Source organism: Triticum aestivum, chromosome 4D (assembly GCF_018294505.1).
Source record: "Triticum aestivum cultivar Chinese Spring chromosome 4D, IWGSC CS RefSeq v2.1, whole genome shotgun sequence".
In the NCBI taxonomy this organism is placed as follows: domain Eukaryota; kingdom Viridiplantae; phylum Streptophyta; class Magnoliopsida; order Poales; family Poaceae; genus Triticum; species Triticum aestivum.
The window spans coordinates 461,157,940-461,179,696 of record NC_057805.1 but is presented as its reverse complement, the minus strand read 5'-3'; the positions used below and the strand labels follow the sequence as shown (position 1 = coordinate 461,179,696).

At 44.3% G+C, this 21,757-nt stretch overlaps 1 protein-coding gene across 1 annotated transcript in view; it reads right to left on the bottom strand.

Moving 5' to 3' along the window:
- LOC123097069 (probable ubiquitin-conjugating enzyme E2 23) overlaps positions 1-21,757 on the bottom strand; it is a 31,891-nt gene that overhangs the window by 6,754 nt on the left and 3,380 nt on the right. The gene's annotated exons all lie outside the window — the stretch shown is intronic.

Here is a 21,757-nt window from a genome sequence, read left to right as displayed (position 1 = left end):
CATGAAGGTCCTTGGGTCGCATCATTGGTTGAGGAAGTATCTCTAGAGTGTTTCGAACTGACATTGCCCAGGGCATAAAAAATTCAAAAAAATACAAAACCTTGGAAACCTAGCATTGTTTGTGCAAGAGATCATGTGTGCCAAAATTGAGGTGATTTGGAGGTGGTCGAAAAAATGCCCGCATTCCGGAGGGACCATTTGGTCACTTAAGCCAGTTTTTGAAAAAAGGTGAATTTTTCCACCGCCTCCAAATCACCCAAATTTTCTTGTACATGGTGACACACATGTGCCAAACATGTCTATGAAAGAAATTTTTGAAAAACATTATTTTACAATGCCCCCTTGAGGCATAGACCGATGTTTTCAGCAGTCACGCATTATAAATTCAAAAAAATTCAAAAAAATACAAAACCTTGGAAACCTAGCATTGTTTGTGCAAGAGATCATGTGTGCAACATGTCTATGAAAGATATTTTTAAAAACAATTATTTTACAATGTCCCCTTGAGGTATAGACCGACATTTTGAGCATTAAATCAGGGTGTGTACAACTCTAGCTTGTTTTTGCCAAAATGCAGCATGATGGACAGGCTGCAATGGAAATAATGGTGACAAATGAAAAAAATGAAATAGACAAAAAAACCCGCCTACTTGCCCGCTTTCACAATTCAACGGCCTGCGTACGACTAGTAACCCAATCATTTATTGGGCCAGGATGCAGAGGCCCGCCAGATTGTGAAAACAGGTAGCAAGTAGGCCCCACAGGGCAGGGACGGAGACGGTTAGGCAATGTGCTGCCCGCTTTAGAAAGGAACTTGAGAGGGAAAGCTCAGCCCGCTATATAAACCGGTGCTAGCTCCCCTCGCTCGGCGAGGTGGGACTAAACTCCCTGCACCCCTGGGATGTGCCCGGCGTGAAGCTCGCTTGGGCCTAATTCGGGTGGGCCGTCCCACGCCAGCCTCACCCGCTGGGTCGCTGGATGGACCGTTGGGCCATCTCGTTGTCTGCGCCTGAGGCCTGCATGCATGGGAAGGGCGGCGACGTGGGTTTGCATGTGCGGGTGGCGGACGTGCATGCATGCGAGCGAGGCGATTAAAACCTTGTTTTCACACTTTTCGATTCAACGTGGCAATTAAAACCTTGGTTTCACACTTTTTTGATCCACCCGCATGTATTCAACGTGGCAATTAAAGCCTTGGTTTCACACTTTTTTGATCCACCCGCATCTATTCAACGTGGCAATTAAAGTGGCACATGGATCGTTCGACGCGGCTAGTTTGAACGTAAGCGCGGTCGGTTCCCTTCCCTTCCCCTTTCCCTATTTAAACCACCAGCCATCACCTTTTGCACACATCCATTTGCGCCGCCCTTCTCTTCTTCCCCAAACCCAGAGCACTCTCTGAGCGAGCCGCGAGGATGTAGTACAACGGCCCCACCTACCGGCTCCCACCGACCGTGCCGGAGAGACAGTATCCGGCCGGCGTCGTCGTGGAGAGCACGCTTCGCGTGTGGGCATTCTTACGCTGGAGGGGTGCAAGGGGCTTTGCCCAGTGGTTCCTCCGTGCGGGCTTCGCCCACCTCCCGGCGGGCTCGCCGGTGATGTTCCGACTGGATGAAGTGCGTCCAAACTCCTGGTCTCCGCCGATAGGGCTCACCGTCACCTTCACCAACAGATTTGATGCGTACTACCTCCTCGGCAAGGTGTTTTGGTGTGGATGCGAATTCATCGCATTCACAACCCACAACATCTTCACAAACCTCGACTGCGTCTTCCCCACCCGCGACGGTATGCACACCCTCCCCTACTACATCGGCGAGGACGGGATGGAGAGGAGCACTGGAGAGGAGGGGCAGTGAAGATGGTGGTGAAGGCCCGGTCTCGTCAGCTTGTCTTGCCCTAGCGTGTTAGGGCAAGTTTTTTATCTTTTAAATATTTCTATTAAATCATGTTGTTGGTTCTACCGTGAACTTTATCTATCCGAACTATGTTATGATTTCTACCCGTCTATTTGATATGTTGTTGGTTATCTATGTTTTGCATGCTATTTCTATCTTCTTCCCTTGATATTTCTATCTTATTTGACGTCAAAACCAGCAAGTTTTGGGGTTAGCTCAGATTTCACGCGGCCCACAGGGGTGTGCTTGCGCGCTTGATGGAAAAAATTGGTGTCATTCAACTTAGCCGTTCGGGTAGCAGGGGATGTTCCATCTAGGAAGACGGATTTTTTCGGCATGCTTGAAATGGACCCAAATTTTTTTTGAAACCCTTGTACCAACATGACAAGCATCCATGCCAACTGGAAATTGTTTTGCGATGTTGTATGGTTTTGTAGGCTATAATGATTACACGTGTAGATGAAAGGCACGAAAAAACAGTTTCAACAAAGACAACATCAATGATTTTTTACAAGTTTTATAGATGGAAACTTCTTTAGATGAAATGCCATCTCACAAACAACTCAGAAACAACTGTATGATTGATCATAAAACACATGCATTGTTGTTCAAAGAACTGTCTCATGAATAAATTGTACCATAATTGCGAACATAGTGTGAAACAGAAAAAAAAATGTTTGTTTGCAACAAAATAATCCTGGTTTGAAGCTTAAACTGGTTGAAAAACAATTGAGCCTACTCCATATGGTCTTCTGCACTGCCAAAATCCAGTGACCTCTTGCGTTGCGACGTTGGAGATTGCGTCGGGCTTGGCGACGACCCATGTGCTTCAATCTTTTTCTCTTTAACATCAATGTAACCATACAACTGAAGTTGTTCTTGTTCTTTCTCCGCCAACTCTCTAGCAAGACCCTCCATTTCTTGGATTCTCACTTCCTGTAGAAAACCATAGGAATTGTATTAGGAAGAACTTAAAAATGACGTAGCCATAAACTAGATGCATGTAACACGTAAAATTTGAACCTCTGGATCAATGTCATCCTCGGGAAAACAACCCGTAGTTCTATTGTACACAATGTACAGGTGACATGTCTTGCTGCCATTCAGATCAAAAAGCATTTTTTCTACATCATCTGGTCCTGCAATCAAGAACATTCCTTCTGGCAGCTTCCACGCAGACCCGGGTAAGAAGTAGTACAGTTCTGCTCCCAGTTTGCAACCAAAAGTATCTCTCATTTCACTCATAATGAGATCGTAGGTCACTTTGGCGGGTTCAAAAATTTTGACTTCTGCCGGGTGTTCATCAAAGTATGCTCTCGGGACATGTGACATCTCATCATCCCTACCAACAAAAAATTCCATGACCAGCACCTAGTATCTCACATCAGAGTTAATACATTAAATGAGTAAAGGGGCAAACATAATTTTTTATGTGCATAGCAACATTGCGGTGTTGTTACCTGCTTTTGTGGAATGTATCCTTCATGTGGAGTGACTGGGGATTGTGCCATCTCAAACCTTCTCACCTTGTTATGTGGAATGTATCCTTCATGTGGTGTGACTGGGGACTCTGCCATCACACGTTTCTTATCCTGCGTATGAAACGTCGACAGTGGGTTTACACACAAATTTTAAAAGGTCATACCATATCTTGGGTATGTCATCGTTGGGAGGTACTTACAAGGGGAGAATTGAAGATATGTTGTTGGGGTGGAGTGATGTGGCATTCAACGGGTGACTCTATCGCACTTTCTCGAGTGGATGGCGACTATGCCGTCTCATGATGCTTAGCCTACATACAATCGCCGACATAAGGTTGCCACAAATTGAAGATGTTTGTATCATAGAATACGTAGGTCCTTAATATATACAATCGGTGCGAGATACTTACAGGGGGAGAAAAATTGAAGACATGTTGTCGGGGTGGCCGTGAGATCGCACGGGCTTCTAACATATGTCCTTCCAAACGGACCTTCTCCAGCATGGCCTTATAATCCATGTCCGACCGCTCCTGTAGCAGCTTGCTGTCCATATCCGAACGTGCCTGCAACACATAGGCATCCATCCTGAATCGCTCTGTCTGTATAATACTGTCCACAAGCTTCCGGCCCTTCTGCAACGTTTGATGCATTTCCTTGTAGCCAAGGAAAAACTTTTTTTTCCATGTCCTCACAGTCCCGCTTATACTTTTCTTCAATCTCAAGACGCATCTTCGCCATCTTACGGGAAAACTCCTCACGCTCCTCCTTTATCATCCTGTCCACGTATGAACGTTCTTTTTTGAGTTTCTTATCTACCTCAGCGCGATCCTTTTGCACCTTCAAGTCGATCTCCCGGCGCGCTTCATGCAAAGACTTGTCGTACTCCGCATGGTTGTTATGCGCCTCTGAGACCATGGTCCCTACAACAACACATATACCCATTGTATGAAAACTGTATCCACAACCTCATCCAACTAATTCCTAACAATACCACCGAGAAAATATATTCATAACCAGTTCGTACGAACAACTACTACAAACTATCAATCAAAAAGCTCTTGCATGACATCCTGTACTCCAATTACACCAGAACTACTCAACTATGGCAAAGGCTGTATTTTCTAATCTCTTCGGAAATGACTTCTTGGTCGAATGAATGGAAAAATTAATCAGCACTGCAATCGAAGATGGGAGGAGCTGTGGAGGAGACCTTTTTAATCCGGCGTCGGCGTGGTCGCTTCAGAAGCGATGGCGCGATCCCGACGATGGCTATGTGAGGAGAAACAAGGTAGATGGGGGTGGTTAGGATAGGGTTGATATGCGGTAGAATGGGAAGGTATATATCCGTGATTGTAGGGTTAATTAGTTATTTGGAAGTAATGCGCTTTGATGCAAGTTTTTTCTAAGGAGCATGATCTTTTGGGGGCTTCCAAAACATGTGCACTGACCGTGGGTCCAACCACATATCACACAAGCCCGAGCCATCGCCGTGCCCGTGCCAACCTGCGGCCCACCATTGCCTCCCTTTCCCTTGCCCCACCAAATTGTCATTCTTCTCCGGCGACGAAGCCTGACATCGCCGGCGGACGGTGAGAGACGAGAGATGTCCATGTCCAGTTCGGCCTCTCCGTCATCATGGCCGCGGTATGGTTCACTACCGATGACCAGATGCCCCGACTGCCCACGCATCGCGCCACTGAAGCGTTTGACAACCATATCGGAGAAGAATGGAAACCATGGGCGGGAATTTGTGAAATGCGAGAGCAAACCAGAAGCGGGGAAGGTTAAATCTATGTTCTGTTGTGTCTTTTTGCTATGAATTCTGACCCCAGATTTATTTATATTTCCTCGGAATTGGTATTTAGGGTTTCCCTTCCCTTTTTCAAAACCTGAAAACATGCAAGCATTTTGAGTGGCTGGATGAATACGTTGAGAGGCTTCAAACGGATGGCTTAATTGATTTGAGGCACGGGGCAACCCTAGAGGTAGATCTGCCATCGGCGGTGGATAATAAGGGCTATGCCAATGTTCCTCCGATGGTGGCGGATGCGGAACTCAAGGTGGAATTGAAGAAGATCAACAAGAACTTAAGGCAGTTGATCGATCTGAAGAAGCACGCAAATCTGATGGCCGCGGGATTTTATTTTTCAATAATTGTTGTGGGATTTGTTTACTTGTTGATCATCAGTCGTTAGTAGTTGTTAACAAATTATTTTAGTCAGCTTCTGTATAAGCAATGTCATGTGTGCTTAATGCCTTGTATGACCAGACCAAGGAAAAGCTCATTTGAAATCTATTGGAAAGGACAAATAAAAGGAAGAGCAATAAATTCCTTCCACGAATTTCAAGAAATAATTGTCAACCCATTTATTACGTGATATGTTTGGCGCAATTAGTGGCTAACTGGTTTTTTTTGAGGAATAGTGGCTACTTGGTTTGATACATGCCAAACGTTACGTTCAGATTAGTTGCATTATTTCGTTCATTTTTTACCCAAAAAATCTATACAAAGTGTTAATTGGACAATGTGAACAATGTGGCATGTACCCTGAACCCTAACCACCCCCCACACACACAAAACCGTAAAAACATTCAAAATTTTGCCCCACATGGAAACCATTATGCATGAATTCTCTATGGGGTCATGGGATGCCATGATGAAAGTTTGGGATCATTAGTACATGTACACGCAAGTACGATCTCTGACACACGCATTTCCGGTCCCTGTACATGTACATGTAAACCAACCCAATATCGATCCGGTTCAGTGGATGGATGCATGCTCTATGTGGCACGAAGTATGTCGGTCGAGCCAGTCGATGGACCAGATCGATGCTACCAGAGGGATTCCATTGTAGACCAACGCTCGACCTATGTCCGGTGTGTGTGATAGGTCCACTGTAAGACAAACATAGTTCCGTCAACCCTAAAATCGTAAACACTGATAACCCTGACCCCCCCCCACTAAACCATAAAAACATTCAAAATTTTGCCCCACATGGAAACCATTATGCATGCATTCTCTATGGGGTCATGGGATGCCATGAGGAAAGTTTGGGATTATACACGCAAGTACGATCTCTGACACGCGCATTTCCGGCCTAGCATGTCAACACCCCGAAAGCACTAGCTGGGTTCCTCACCTGTATGAAACCAACCCAACATCGATCCGGTCCAGTGGATGGACGCATGCTCTATGTCGGACGAAGTTTGTCGGCCGAGCCAGTCAACGGACCGGATCGATGCTACCGGAGGGAATCCATTGTAGACCAACGCTCCACCAATGTCCGGTGTGTGTGCTACGTCCACTGTAAGACAAACATAGTTCCGTCGACCCTAAAACCCTTAAACCCTAAACCCTGATAACCCTAACCCCCCCACTAAACCGTAACAACATTCAAAATTTTGCCCCACATGGAAACCATTATGCATGCATTCTCTATGTGGTCATGGGATGCCATTAAGAAAGTTTGGGATCATTAGTACATGTACACGCAAGTACGATCTCTGACACGCGCATTTCCGGGCTTGCATGTCAACACTAAACCCTAAACCCTGATAACCCTACCCCCCCCACTAAACCCTAAACCCTGAACCCTGATAACCCTAACCCCCCCACTAAACCCTGAACCCCTAAACCCCTAAACCCTAATAACCCTAAACCCCTAAACGAGTTGACAAGATTTTCTTATTTTTTTATATCATTTATCCAAATCTCACATAACTCACGCGGCCCACCCCTCCCTAAATTCCGCGATTACAGCTCCGCATTCTAACCACCCGGGCCGTCCGCACCTCGCACGACCGCTGCAAGATCAGATCGGAGACGCCGGTCGCCCACAGAATACAGGAGTCGGCGGCCACCACTCGCCGCCCACCGCCAACGTGATCTGAGGGGTCGGACGTCAGTGTTCTTCTCGCCGCCTCCTCCTCGCGTGAACGCGCCGTTTTTCCTTTGCGCCGTCGACCGCGCTATACCGGCACTTATAGTTTGCGACACACTAACCGCCGCCATCTACTCGGCGGCACCGTCTCCGAGAGAAGGTATTACCTGATCGTAACTCTTTATAATCGTTGTCGGCCGCTCCTTTAGTAGTTGAACCCTCATAGGTTTTGCACCCAAATAGGTTCTCTGCTTAAACCCATAAGTGGATCATATGTTAAATGACCCAGTTAATTTTGTTAAAATTAATTCGCTGCTAATTTTGTTATACATTTTCCAATTTTCTTCAGATTAATTGAGCCGGATTTTATCATTGCATATGAGCCAGCAATGTCAGTTTCAGATACGAACCTTCATAATGGAGAAAAGACCATCTCCGAAATTACCGATGCGGTAAGTAATTGACTGTTTGTGTACAATCGTTTCGTACACATAATTCATGTGTCTCAGTATAATTTAATGGCATGTAACAGGAACTCGGCGAAAAGCATGGTCATATGAAGTTAGTATGCTCACAGACAAGGTTCGGAAAAACCATGAAATTGTTGTCACCAGACCACAAAAAGTACATCATATCAGAAACCAGTCTTGGCGGTCTAACCCAGATGCATGAAGTGACTCTACGGTGCATAATGTTGGTTAGACTAGCCAAGAGCATAGATATGGACACCCAATCCATTACCATCGGAAAAACGCCAATTCCTATTAACAAAAGAGGACGTGCAGTGTATATTTGGCATTCCGATAGAAGGGGAGGATATAGAGCCACATCTGGAAATGCAAACCGACACAGAATTGTTTACCGCCTATGCAAACAATGGGCAAATTTTGATTTCTGACCTTGAAACGGCGATCCGAGCTTCCAAAGCCCCAGACGGCGATTTCCTGAGACGGTTCATTCTGTACGCAATTGGTACTGTTCTAGCACCAACAGCACAACATTATGTGGACTCGAAATTTCTCAACCTTGTTACAGATCTTCAAAACCTTCGGAAATTTAACTGGGGATGTTTCACACTTAATCACTTCTTCAAGTCCGTTCACAAGTTTAGAAATCGATATCACGTAAATCTACAAGGAAATCTAATTCTGCTCCAGGTTAGTGCTAGATCACTACTTAATGTCCTTTAATTATTGTTCTGTTGCATATCTGTATGGTGATGAACTAATTTATTGTGTAGTATTGGTACTGGGAGCACGTGCGTAGTGGCCGATTGATGTATGCTTCTAGACCCCTACCATTGATCGCACGATGGGACGAAATGACGGCTACTTTAAGAAGCGATGCTTACGACAAAGGAGGTCTTCATAACGGGCTGGTACCTATCTACAATTGAACTTTCTATATTCGATTTTTTATTTGGTACTAATGGTTCATTATATTTTATAAAAAAAGGCTGTCATGGAAATTTGTGCTCCTCAACGACCGTCTAAGAATTCTAATAATTTTCCAAGAAAAAATGATGAACATGTGCATCAACATGATTCGTATCGAGCACCATCACAAGGACAGCAATTTAGTAGCCAGCAAGTATGAACTCCAAAGACTATTTGTTTTTGCAATATCACAAATAGGTTTCATGGAACCTCATTCATTTAGCTATTGTTATCAACGGGGTTTTATTTGGTTTACACAGATTGACATGGTAGTTGAAGCCATGAATGCACGCTTAGCTGATCATGAAAAGAAGGTAGGCAGGAAGTTAATGGAAATTGAGCACAGATTTGATGTCAAATACCAGACGCTAGGTGAAGACTTGATCGACATGAAGACTAAAACTGGCACTAATCCTAGGTTGTCGAAGGCCGAGGACGAAATTAAAGACTTAAGGAGGGAACTACATGTATGTCATACTGTGCATTTTGTATTTTGTATGAATATGTTCCTTCATGTTCATTATTGTTTGCATTGTTACAGGAATTAAAATACGAATTTAGAAGCAACCGACAATCAGTGTCACAGAAAGGAGGCGTGCAGGTGATCTTTATGGCCCAACACGTTAATATCTAAAAGTAACAAACTAATGATGAACTACCTTTGTTCTTTGTAGGATCAAGTCAATGTGTGCAATTCATCACTGACAGGAACTCCTAGGGCTAGCCAATTCACGGCAGGGACTTCGACTACACCAAGTGCAAGACATGTGACGGAAAACAATGAGAATCCAGAATTAACTCGGATGAAGCCTGTCTTTGGTAATGATTACAAGTTCACGGATGAGGATATAGAGACAGCCGTTTACATCCGCGGAACATACGACCCTGTTGAAATAGCTAGAATCGGAGACATTACCCTCACAGCAGAAAAACTGAAGCGAAATTTGGACGAGAAATACATTTATGGTGATGTAAGCCCATTATACTCTAGTCTACATCATTACTGCAACAACTTTCTTATTATTGTATGATTGAAAATTTGGCAGGTTATTATGGCATATGCTCGCATTAGCCAAATTGAGAATGATACTACCTCAATCATATCCCCTGAAGAAATCGAAAAGCTGTTACAAATGAAGGGGGTGGTTCCTGTTGGACGTGCAGCCTCATGGTTAGCTCGTGTAGCAGAAAAATTTGTAGGGCGCCGGAAGGTACATGTTTTCCTCACTTTCATAGTTTATGTACACACTGTACACGACAAATTTCAGTTCTTAACCCAACCCAAATTTTACTGCAGGTGCATGTCCCACTGAATGTACACCAAAACCATTGGATGCTAATGATGTTTAATTTTGACAAAAAAGAAATTCAAACTCTGAACTCCATGAATTATCATTGCGACAAGACCAAGGAAGATTCTCTTGTAAGTGTTCTCTTGCTGCCTCTTTTGATCCGCATGGCACATGAGCTCCCAAAGTACCGTAACCCTATGTATAACTCGTCGTACCCTAGGTGGACTTGATTCAGTTCTGCATCGACGAAGCTGTCAAGAATGGGTTGATATCACCAGCTAAGAACATCAATTTTGCCGAATGGACCAAAAAACGCTATGAGAACATACCACAACAGACCGATGGGTAGGCATGGCCTCATAAATTATTATTTGCCTACACGAATAAGATTACTGATCTTTAACTAAACATCGCAGGACTTCCTGTGCGGTTTGGACACTGCTGTACATGTTGTCATGGAACGGGGATGAAATGACCGATATTTTCAACCAGGTAATTGAATGCCTAATTAACATTTGTACTTTGTTTAGCTTGAAAGCTATGCTGACATAAGTGTCGGTTATCAAATATAGGCAAGGATAGATATTTTCAGGTGGAAAATATGTACAGCCTTACTGCATTCAAATTGCAACGCGCTTCGTCTCGAATCATATAAGTTCCCCATAACAGTTAGTGCTACATCAAGAATATATCATTTATTTCGTAAGTCTCATGATTAGAACTAACGCAGCACTCTCTCTTATACAGAAGGAGGTGTACGACGCCCAGCAAGCAGTTCTACCTGATGGTTCAGAAGACGACGTACAATTAGTCAACAATCCTGATGGTTCCAACGAACCCGACACATCCAACTCCCAGAAGGATACCGGTGCACCCAACTCCCCCAAAAGTGGTGCACCCAACTCCCCAAAAAGGAAGAGAGCACGTGGACGCCCGAGAAAGCTAGTCAATCCCGAGGAAGCAGCAGAAACAAAGAGTCTTAAAGAACTGAAACTTAAATTTGACAGCAAGACCATAACCAACCAAGTGTCTTCGTTTCCATCACGGTCACGCAGAGAGCATAAACCAGCACCAGCTTTATTGAGCCCATTCAAACACAAATAGGTAGCATCAATTGATCATCAATTGATAAATGCTCATGCTCATGCTCTACTTTTAGCATCATTTCATACACGTTTAGTTCTTATCAGAAAGTGGAAATAGGTACTTTTGGCAATCATGAGCATCCTCTACTTATAGCAATATCTAATGCATCATCAGTACAAAGCTTGATTTAGCAATAGGTGGAATCGGCAATCATTTGCATGCTTTAACTTTGTGAAGCTATAATCATGCTAAGTTATACACTAAACATAATCATGCCAAGCTATAACTACCATAGTCATAAACCAGGCTTTTCTTAAGCACAAGTGCTTATTTGTACAGGGTAGACGCATAACTAGGCGTCTCTCCTGTAGAAATAGGCACCGGTGCTTCAGAAAAACCCTATTTATTTTTCTAAGCACCACCCTAAGCATCTAGCATTGTACAAGGCTTAACATGCATCACCAAAATAGTATTAACAACTTGGAACACTAAACCAGAGTAGCAGCGAACTCTTAAGATAAACGGCATAGGTTCAGACACACCATAGGACATCAGTTTTAGAGTCGAACAACAAAGAAACATAGATAACATAAGAGGACACGGCGGTCCTGGGGCAGCAGCAGCTCTCTAGCAGCACATCACTTCTCTCCCTTCTTCAATGGAGGTTGTAGGGCTCATTGACTTTGACAATCTCGAGGAAGCGTGCGTAGGCCGCATGTTTAGCCAGAGTACTGGCCTTATGGTTCTTACCATGTCCATTGCCAGTGCAGAAGGCATGCTGGATCATGCCATCTATGCCGCCACGGATCACCTTGCAACAGAAAGGGCACCCAATCTTGCCAAAGAAACGGTAGTTGATCTTGCCAGCAATCAGATGCCTCAGGGTGTAGCGGCTCTTGCTGTGCCTGCTGTCCATGCCGTAGTCCACGTCCTCGTCATCCTCCTGTGAATTAGTGAATTAGTACACATAGAAGAACTCAGCTAATCTATTATGGTACATTGCCTTAATTACAATGTTTTGAAAGTACATATGTGTAACATGGCAACTATCTATTTGCTAGAAATAAGGCGTATGTGCACATACATAATTGAGCCAAAGAAATTGACATGCATAAATATGGACGATGGAATAGTTGCATTTATAGATTAGTGCACAAGTAGTACATAATTAACACATGAAAGACTTGACACACCCACCCGGCCGTCCCCATTCCACGTGGGGACGTGGCGGTCGTGCACGCGGTCGTGCACCTCCTGCGGTTTGCCATCAATTGCTATCGGTCTCACAAGTGGGTCCCCTTGTCATCCACACAACCGCGCCACCACATGTACCACATTTTTCTTTCTCCCCATCTCGACCACTCCACATCTTTCTTTCTCCCCTTCTCGACCAGCGCCGCCGCCGCCGCCATCTCCAGACGACCCCTCTCTTCGCTGCCGGTGCGCGGCCGCCGCCAACTCCGGCAAGTACGTGAGATCTCCCCTCTTCTTCCCTTCCCCAACCGCGTCTCCCTACGGAGGCGGATCTGAGCCGATTGGTTTGGACTGAAACTTAGTTTTTGGATTGGATCTTGATTTGGTTTCTATGGTTTGAACCTTTGGATTCAATCCAAAAGTTGAAAACGGTTTGGACTGGGTTGGATGACGAGCATGTATAGTTTGGTTTGGTCTAGATTCTAAATGAAAATATCTGGATTGGTTTGGTTTTGATGTGTGCCGTGGATTGGACTGGTTTTAGTTTGGATGCCGAACTATTCCCAGGTTTAGATGAGACGGGCATTGCCATTGTCATTGGCATTGCTTTATTACGTAGATGATAGTAAATAGATTGATTAGCCATTGCCAGTATAGGTTATCACTATGATTTATTATATGTATGATCTTTGTATTGTACTATGTACAATTCAACTTAGAGTTCAACATGTTCTGTGTAGAATGGAGGAAGCACCATGTGGACGCTGCAACTCACGGTGCCGGACCAGCCTTTCTACTGCCACGCTGTTCGGCATCTACTTCCAGCCTTCTTTTGTTGTTGCAGCGGTAACAATTTATATGAACCTTCTGACAGTACATTCTTTTTTTTGCTATTTCCACTAATGTATTGTGTCTGTTATTTGTTTTTATCTTACACAGATCGTACCATGCAATGTGAGGTTGGCATTCAATGAGCTCATCGGAGACACCGTGACCTTCGACGCTCTTGGGGGCCCATACACTATGCAGGTCGAGAAGGGGCGAAAGATAACCCAGATAGGAGGAGATGATTGGGATCGTTTCATCGCCCGCGTGCGTCTTAGTGGGGGTGAATTGATCAGCTTCTCCTTCAGAAGAGATAGGCCCAGGATTTCTGTTATCTATCTAAATTTGATTCCGGATAGTGAGGATGAAGTTCATGAGGAGGAAGATGGTGCTGATTCAGATGATGACGATTCATATGATGATGAGAACCCACTTGTTGAATACCTGTATGCCCAAGGACTTAGACTAGGCGACGAGGAAATCGGCAACCTCTGGGACATGCTTCCGCTACCTGAAGACTACCTAGGGAAGCCATTCGTGACCCACCTCACAAGGACGAATGTTAAACGGCATATCATGGTATGTTACTTAGTGTGGTAATTACATGATATGCATGCTTAGTTAGTGTAGTAGTTCATATGATATGCATGTTGTAGTACTGTGATGAGAGGCCTAGTTTAGAATTCATTTAGTGAAGAATTTTATGGCATGCATGTAGTGTAGTAATTTGATGCTTGGCGTATAGTGTAGTGATGTGATGATATATATGCTCAGTGTCTTGAAGTGTATGCTTTGTTGATAATTGCACGTGACATGATCATATATCATGTCAACTGTTTTCAGAAATTACCTAAGAGGTTACTTGATAGCTGTGGCATCGACCCGGACGAAGAAGGCATGGCTGCTGGACTACGCCTTACCAGAACGGGCTCCATCAGCAGCTGTGCCTATGCAGTGGACACGGACGGTCGGACTGTCTTGAGAAGGGCAGGGTGGAAGAAGTTCCTTCGTGGCAAGAATCTTCGGGTAGGACAGGCCATCCTACTCACTGTTGCGAACACCAGTCGCCATGACTTGAGGATGATGATCACCATCCACCTCATTTGGAACTTGTTATGTTAGCTCTTGTTTGCGAGTACTTGTTGTGTATTACCGTACCTATATCTACTCATATCTAGGTACTATTGCTTCTGATGGATTGCAACTATTATTAACTGGTAACTAATGCTCTACTAGCTATGATTATTCCACTGTGTGATGTTTTATAGGCTGTAGTGTGACATGGTAACTGTTATATATGGTAGAGGCTGGTCTCTAAGACCTTGTACAATGCAAGGTGCTTAGGGATGTGCTTAGAAAAATAAAGCGGTTTTTTCTGAAGCACCAGTGCCTATTTCTACAGGAGAGACGCCTAGTTAAGCGTCTACCTTGTACAAATAAGCACCGGTGTACCAGTGCCTATTTCTACAGGTGCTTATTTGTACAGGGTAGACGCTTAACTAGGCGTCTCTCCTGTAGAAATAGGCACCGGTGCTTCAAAAAAACCCTGTTTATTTTTCTAAGCACCACCGTACGCATCAAGCATTGTACAAGGCTTATCATGCATCACCAAAATAGTATTAACAACTTGGAACACTAAACCAGAGTAGCAGCAAACTCTTAAGATAAACGGCAGATCAACCACCGCACAGCATAAGTTTAGACACACCATAGGACATAAGTTCAGACACACCTAACAACAAAGAAACATAGATATCATAAAAGGACACTGCGCTAGCAACTTGAAGGCAGACTTTGATCTCTCTTCATGCCGCGTAGTGGCAGTGGTAGTAGGGGTCAGCCTCCTGTGCTTCTGAAATTTCCACACCTGATTTGATGTTGTCTATTATCTTCCAAGCCTTGTAGGTGGCGTACGCATCCTTCGCTGCGTACTCGATGAGGTAGTCTGGCAGCGGGCTGATCCCCCACAGTTTATGGTCTTCGGTCCTGTTGATCTTCTTCTTCATGTTTTGGTAAAATGGGTGGATGACGCTGGCTGCAACATCAGCCAAGGAATCGTACTGCTTCTTTCTGCAGGCATATGGAACTCTATAGTTTTTCTGAATGTCGATGTACTTTTCGGGGTTGATCTCCAAACCAGACATCTTCAGCATCTCTTTGTCATTATGAATGCTGAAACCGGCAAAGGTGAACAACTTCTTCTCCTGGAGGAAGCTCTTGAGGCGCTTGGGCCTTCAAGGGGAGAGACATATTGAAGATTAGTAGTAATTTTGAAGATTTAGGAGTTGTTTGGTTTGTGACTAAGTTTGCCAAAGATTGCCACACCTAAGGTTAGGCAAGTTTGACCAACTTAGGTGTGTGTTTCGTTCAAGCCACACCTTAGGCAAGCCACACTTGGGTCCCACATGGCATACACACAAAAAGTGTGGCAAGATTCCCTTAGGCTTGCCAACTTGTGGCCCTCATTTTGATGAACTAACCTTAGGCAAACTTGGCAAAAAATTGTGGCAAAGTGTGACAATGCTAGTGCTAGAACCAAACAATACGAGTGATGAATGCATGAAGTACATGATGTTATTTCTCTTTTTGGATCATACAGTTGAAAATAACACTACAGCAAACTACTTCACTACATCAACTTCAGAAACAACTTTTAATACATCTAGTCCAGTGCATCCACACCGGTAGACACAACACTAATGCATCAATATCAGAAACTACACTAGTATATCAGAAACTAAACTAGTAGACACAACACTAATACATCTAGTCCAGTGCATCAACTTCAGAAAATAACACTAATGCATCCACAGCGGTAGACACAACACTAATGCATCAAGATCAGAAACTACACTAGTATATCAAGTTTGGTGATTAATCTGGTGCAAGATTTTAAGATACTAATCCAGTGCATCAGGGTAAAAATCTATGCCAGTGCATGTACTTGAGAAACCACACTAGTGCGTCCACTTCACAATCTACACTAGTACATGTAGTTGAGAAACTAGGGTATATGAGTAGGATGGCTCACCATTTTGTGGCCGCAGCGATGTGGTAGACCAGGCAGAGTTCATCCACACATAACTGCAGAACTGCTGCGTACTGCGGAGGTTCGTCATCCCTGGTATACTCCACATCAACGCCGATGAATCTAGGATACATGCCGACGGCTTTCATGAAGAGTCTCGTGAGCATTTCGTCGGCAGTGTCTGGATTGCTGGTGCAGACGACCTCCAGCGTCTCTTTGCCGTGGAGTTCCACCTTGTCAAGTTTGGTGGTGTAGTCGCGCTTCTCACCGGGGACCTGAACGTCGTCTTCCTTGATGCTCTGGTCGGACGTCTCGCCACAGTGACGCTTGGTAGACGGCTCCTCCGCCATTGCCCTTCTCCAGCGACGGCGGTTTTGAGACAGAGACGGTGGTTGCAGTTTGTGGAATAGATGGATGTGGTTCGCATAATGAGGGATGAATGGAGGAGAAGGTGCCTTTTTGAGTTCTGGGGGAGGCGGTTCGTCGCGTGAGGGAGGCGCTCGTCGTTATCGTGATCGTGGGGGTCGTGGGGCTCGTGTTGTTGGTGTTCCATTCTGTAACCACCCACGGGCCTGCATCGTGGCCCATATCACTGAGTTTGTAGTCGTATGCAGGCCGTGGTGTGTGAGAAAACTCATGTTAGGTAGGTGGGCTTTTCTCCTCCTTCACCCGGCGGCCGTGATGTAAACATGAGAAGCAAGTTTGCTAAGGTTGTAAACGGACCCAATATTTTTCTACATCTTTGTATCAACATGAAAAGCAATCATGACTAGTATTATTAAGAAATTGTGAATTTTTTTAAAATTCACGCTTTCTTAAGAAAAACATAAACATATTTTGAATTCAGGAACAATTTTTTAAACGATGAACTATTCTTGAAATCAAGAAAAATTTCCAAATTCAGAAATATATTTTTGAAATTGTGAACATTTTTAAAATTTCCTAATATCTTTTACGAATTCATGAACATTTTTGAAAAATTCATACATTTTTCAAAATATTTTGAACATTTACTAAAAATTCATGAACATTTTTTTAACATGTGAACACTTTCTGAAATCACGAACATTTTTTGAATCTGTGAGATTTATCATGTCCTGAACATTTTTTCAAGCCATGAAGAACTTTGGAATGCGAACATTTTTTCGCAATTTGCAACTTTGTAGAAATCCTGAATTACTTTCAAAAGGAAAAATAGAAAACATAAAAAATAAAAAGGAAAAACGAAAGGGGCTTCCCGCCCCTCACATGGGCTGGCCTTAAGGGCGCACGAGGGAGGTCGGGTGCACGCTTCCTTGGTTTCGGGCGTGTTGGTCGTCATATAGGATCGTATGCCCGGCCGTATACGTATTTGTTTGTATACGGCAGCCTTTCGTGCACGCGTGAAGCCGCCCGCGCGTGGGGCAGCACGTGTCACAGGTAGCTGCCAAAACTGTCCCATCATATAAATGTGGACGGCAACCACCTCCGGCCGCATCGCCCACCATTTCCCCCCGCCGCATCGTCTCCCTCTCTCCACTCCCCACTCCCCAAAACCCTCTCCTCTCCAACCTCCTCGTCTCCCTCACCGCATCCTCTCCATCGCCATGGCGGACGCAGGAGGCGAGCGCCCCGATTGGGGCGCAGATCTGGTGGAGCAGGCGCGGCAGGTCGCTGCGGGCACCTTTGTGAGGGGGCGTGCCGGCGTCCAGCGCGGTGCTCCCTCCGCTGGAGATCTGGAGAAGGCGGGGCCGGGCCGCAGCAGCGCGGTCCAGCCAGATGCGCCCGCTCTGGCGATCTCCGGCGAGGCGCAGATGGTGGAGGCGGGCTCTGGCGAGGCGCAGAAGGTGGGGGCGGGCTGTGGCGAGGCGCACGAGGTGGAGAAGGTGGAGGCCGGCTCCGGCGAGGAGGAGGCGGAGCAGAAGGTATCTGCTTATCACTTTTAGTTGGTAGTTTTTAGATTGTAGTGTTTGTGGCCAGAACTTTGTTTGGTTAGATTTGTTGGAGGTAGGGTTTTCTCTGCATTATGGGTTTTCTCTGCATTATGGATTTTTTTGTGCTGGATTGGGGCTTCTGAAGGAGAGGGGAAGCGTGGTCGAGGGAAAGGGGCAGTCTATGCTTATTTAGTTTGGGTTAGTTGTGGAATTTTGTTGTTGCTTCAGAGATATTGACAGCATTGAACATCCTCTGCAATGCCGTTGCTTCAGAGATAAAAGCATCTTGGGGGTTTTTCAGATGCTTATTAGATTAGTAGTCGAATTTTTGCTTGTTAGATTTTAATTAGTATGAGGTTGAATACCTTATTTAAGGGGGAATTTAAGGTCAGATAGATGTCATATGATTATTAGATCTGTAGTTCAATGCTGCTGACATTTATGATTATTTGATTTGATCTGTGGTTCAATGATACTGGATGGAAACATATTTGATTTGGAATGCATTAATTTTGATGTGCCAATGAATTGATTTAGATGATACAAGATTCATCTATAGTATAATTTGTTGTTGTTTTGGTAAGTAATGAAATTTTAGATGTTTGTTGGAGATGTATGCATTTATAGTTGAAGTTGTACCTAATTAACTACTGCATTATGTTAATATGTGTAGGAGCTTTGCTGCATTATCCCAAAAACAGTAATCTGTGCATATTGAAATTTGTAGTTGGCTTCTGTAATTAGTATATACTATATGTAAAGTGTGAAGCAAACATTCCAAGGCAGGATCCTAGCAACAAAATATACTATATGTTTCCATTAAGTAGTGTGGGGGGAATTCCCTCAAAAGAAAAGTGTTGGGTAAATTCAGGGAATGTCAAGAATCCAGCTTGCATTTTCATTAGCATTTATGAAGGAAATCATTTGTCTTTTGATTGATTGCTTAGATTCTTTATTTATAAGGAAAGCATTTGGTCACTTGCAACATACCAATGTGGTTCACATTCACAATTTTGTTTGTAATGACATTCTGTTAACTGCAATTCAATTCATTGTAATTGATGTGCTTGTTTGACAATATAGCAGGAGGAGGAGGATCTTGTGGGCAACAAGAGGAAGTGGGACAAGACTGGGTTCTACCCATATGACTCTGATGAAGATGAGCCGTACGAGGTAAGGCCTAGTTGAAATGTTATTTGTGCATTGAGTTAGTATTACGTGTTTATAGTTTTTTGAATGCATAATGTATTAATGTCAGTCATTAATGTGTGTAGTATGAATCTGGAGATGATGTGGACGAGGGGAACGTCGAGTCCTTTGAAGAGAAGGAGGTGCAGAAGATCAGGGCCCAAGGATCTGCCATGTACTACAACTGGAGGAAGGACAAGTACAGGTGCCCCTACTGCAGCAAGCCCAAGCCCAGGTCTGGGTTGCAGGAGCATCTGATGGAGCATTGTCGGGCTACATCCATCAGCAGTCATGACTACAAGATCAGTGCTCAGCATTCTGCCCTCCACAAGGTCCTGAAAAACCCTAACCTCTAGTCGTACATCATGCTGATCATCAGAAGCTGGAAGCCGTACTCATCATCACTATATTTGATGATGTTTTAATTTTGGAAACTGTGATGAACTTCTATTAACGTAATGTAATGTAATGTATTGTGTGTGTGAACTGGATCTGTGGTGAACTTCCTGGTACATGTGGTGGTAACTTAGAATGCTATCTATATGTGTGGCCTTAACTTTATTGGTGGTGAATGCTTCCTTCATGTTTAGTTGTTGTTTCAATGGTGCAATTATCACAAATGGCGCTTCAGTGTTGCTTCAGACATGCTAACTGTTCTATATGGTAGTGGCGCTTCAGTGTTGCGCCAGGTTGTAGTATGAAATGCTAACTGTTCTATATGGTAGTGGCTAGTCTCTAATTGGACCAACATGTTGAACTAGTATCAATGGTAGAGGCGTTTAGTTGTGCGCCACATCCAACAGTTCACATAATTAATTATCCAAAGATTAAGGTATCAAACCCTTGGTCATACAAAGCAACATTTCGTTCCTAAAAATTAAGGTACTTCCACATTCAAACTAACTAATACTACAAATTCGAAGGAACTACTTAATACATTAACAGCACATAGGGAAGTAGCCCTGGTCCAACGGCTTGAGAAAGGACGAACAAAAGCTGAAAGAAGAAGGATCAGCCAGTAGCAGCACCATCAGCCTCCCAGCCTCACAACTTCAGCCAGCCTGGTGAACTCCAGGTTTTTTCCTGCAAAACACACATGGGATGTTGGAGGCAAGAAAATAAATTTGCCAGGCATCTAATCGCACGGAATGCTACTACAAATGATGGAGAACAAAACATCCAACATGAGCAAATTCATAGGAGTTCTAGATCCATGGATACCATCAAGAAAAAATGCTCAGTTTTAATTCTGACACAAGACTTGGTGAAAACATGCATATTCATATCAGCAACATTGATATGGCATCTTTGCAAGCTTGGGTCAGTGACTTGTCTTGTGTTTCATGGCATGACAATAATTTTAACAATAAATAGACATGAAATTGACCCAAACTCATGTACAAAGTTAGGCCATATGATGCATGGATTAATTCAGAAGTAAATGACAAAATGCCAACTATGTATAGAATTTGCAGTACTGAAATATTTCAGTGTGTACCGGTGTGTACTGAAACTGCAGTACTGAAATAATTCAGTGTGCATCGGTGTGTACTGAAATTGTAGTAACGAAATATTTCAGTGTCTACCACTACAACATTGTACCGAAATATTTCAGTGCCTACCGGTGTGTACCAAAATATTTCAGTGTCCGCCACCACAACATTACAAATTTTGCCTAGGGCAGTACCGAAATATTTGAGGGCCTACCGGTGTGTACCAAAATATTTCAGTGTCCACCACTACAACATTACAAATTTTGCCTAGGGCAGTACCGAAATATTTCAGTGCCTACCGGTGTGTACCGAAATATTTCAGTGTCTACCACTAGAACGTTACTAATTAGTCCTAGGGTTCATATGATGCCTAGGGTTCACATACATCATAATCCATCCTCCAAATCCATGTACTCAAATATTCATGCAATTCATTGAGATTAAAATGCCATATAGCATTCCCTCTCTGAGCTATTACGATCAGTATCAACACGATGTAAGCACGAGCAGTAGGAAGATGAGGAGTGGGGAAGCTTACTCTAAACATAGCTACCACCGCCATTCAGACGAGGAGAGCGGCGAGGGAAGCGTGGAGAACGGCGGGGAAGCGAGGTCGCAACCACTGTCCTCCTCATCTTGTGCTTCGGAGTCTCCGATGACTCGGTTGGAGGCTGCACAATCTGCAACGGCACCTCGTGCACGGTGGGTTCCTGATCCAATGGATGCTCTACCCTGGATCTGAACGCCCACCACCTCCGCCTGGTCCACTTGCTGGACGAATTGGCCTGCTCCATCGCCCAGAGGAGGATCTCGATCTTGTGAATCGGTTGTGCGGGCGGGGGGCAAAGCTTTGCCCTCTCCTTCGTCAAATTCTTGAGAGTGGCCATTGCCGTCCAGCTCATCTGCCTTGTGTTGTCAAACCAAGAACGGATCTCCCTCAACCTGGCCAACTTGACCTGGTCGCCGCCGGCGATCTGCACGAAGTCGGTGTTCTCGCCGCCGGCCATCAGCTCGATCTGCCGATTCTTGCTTCGATGGAAGA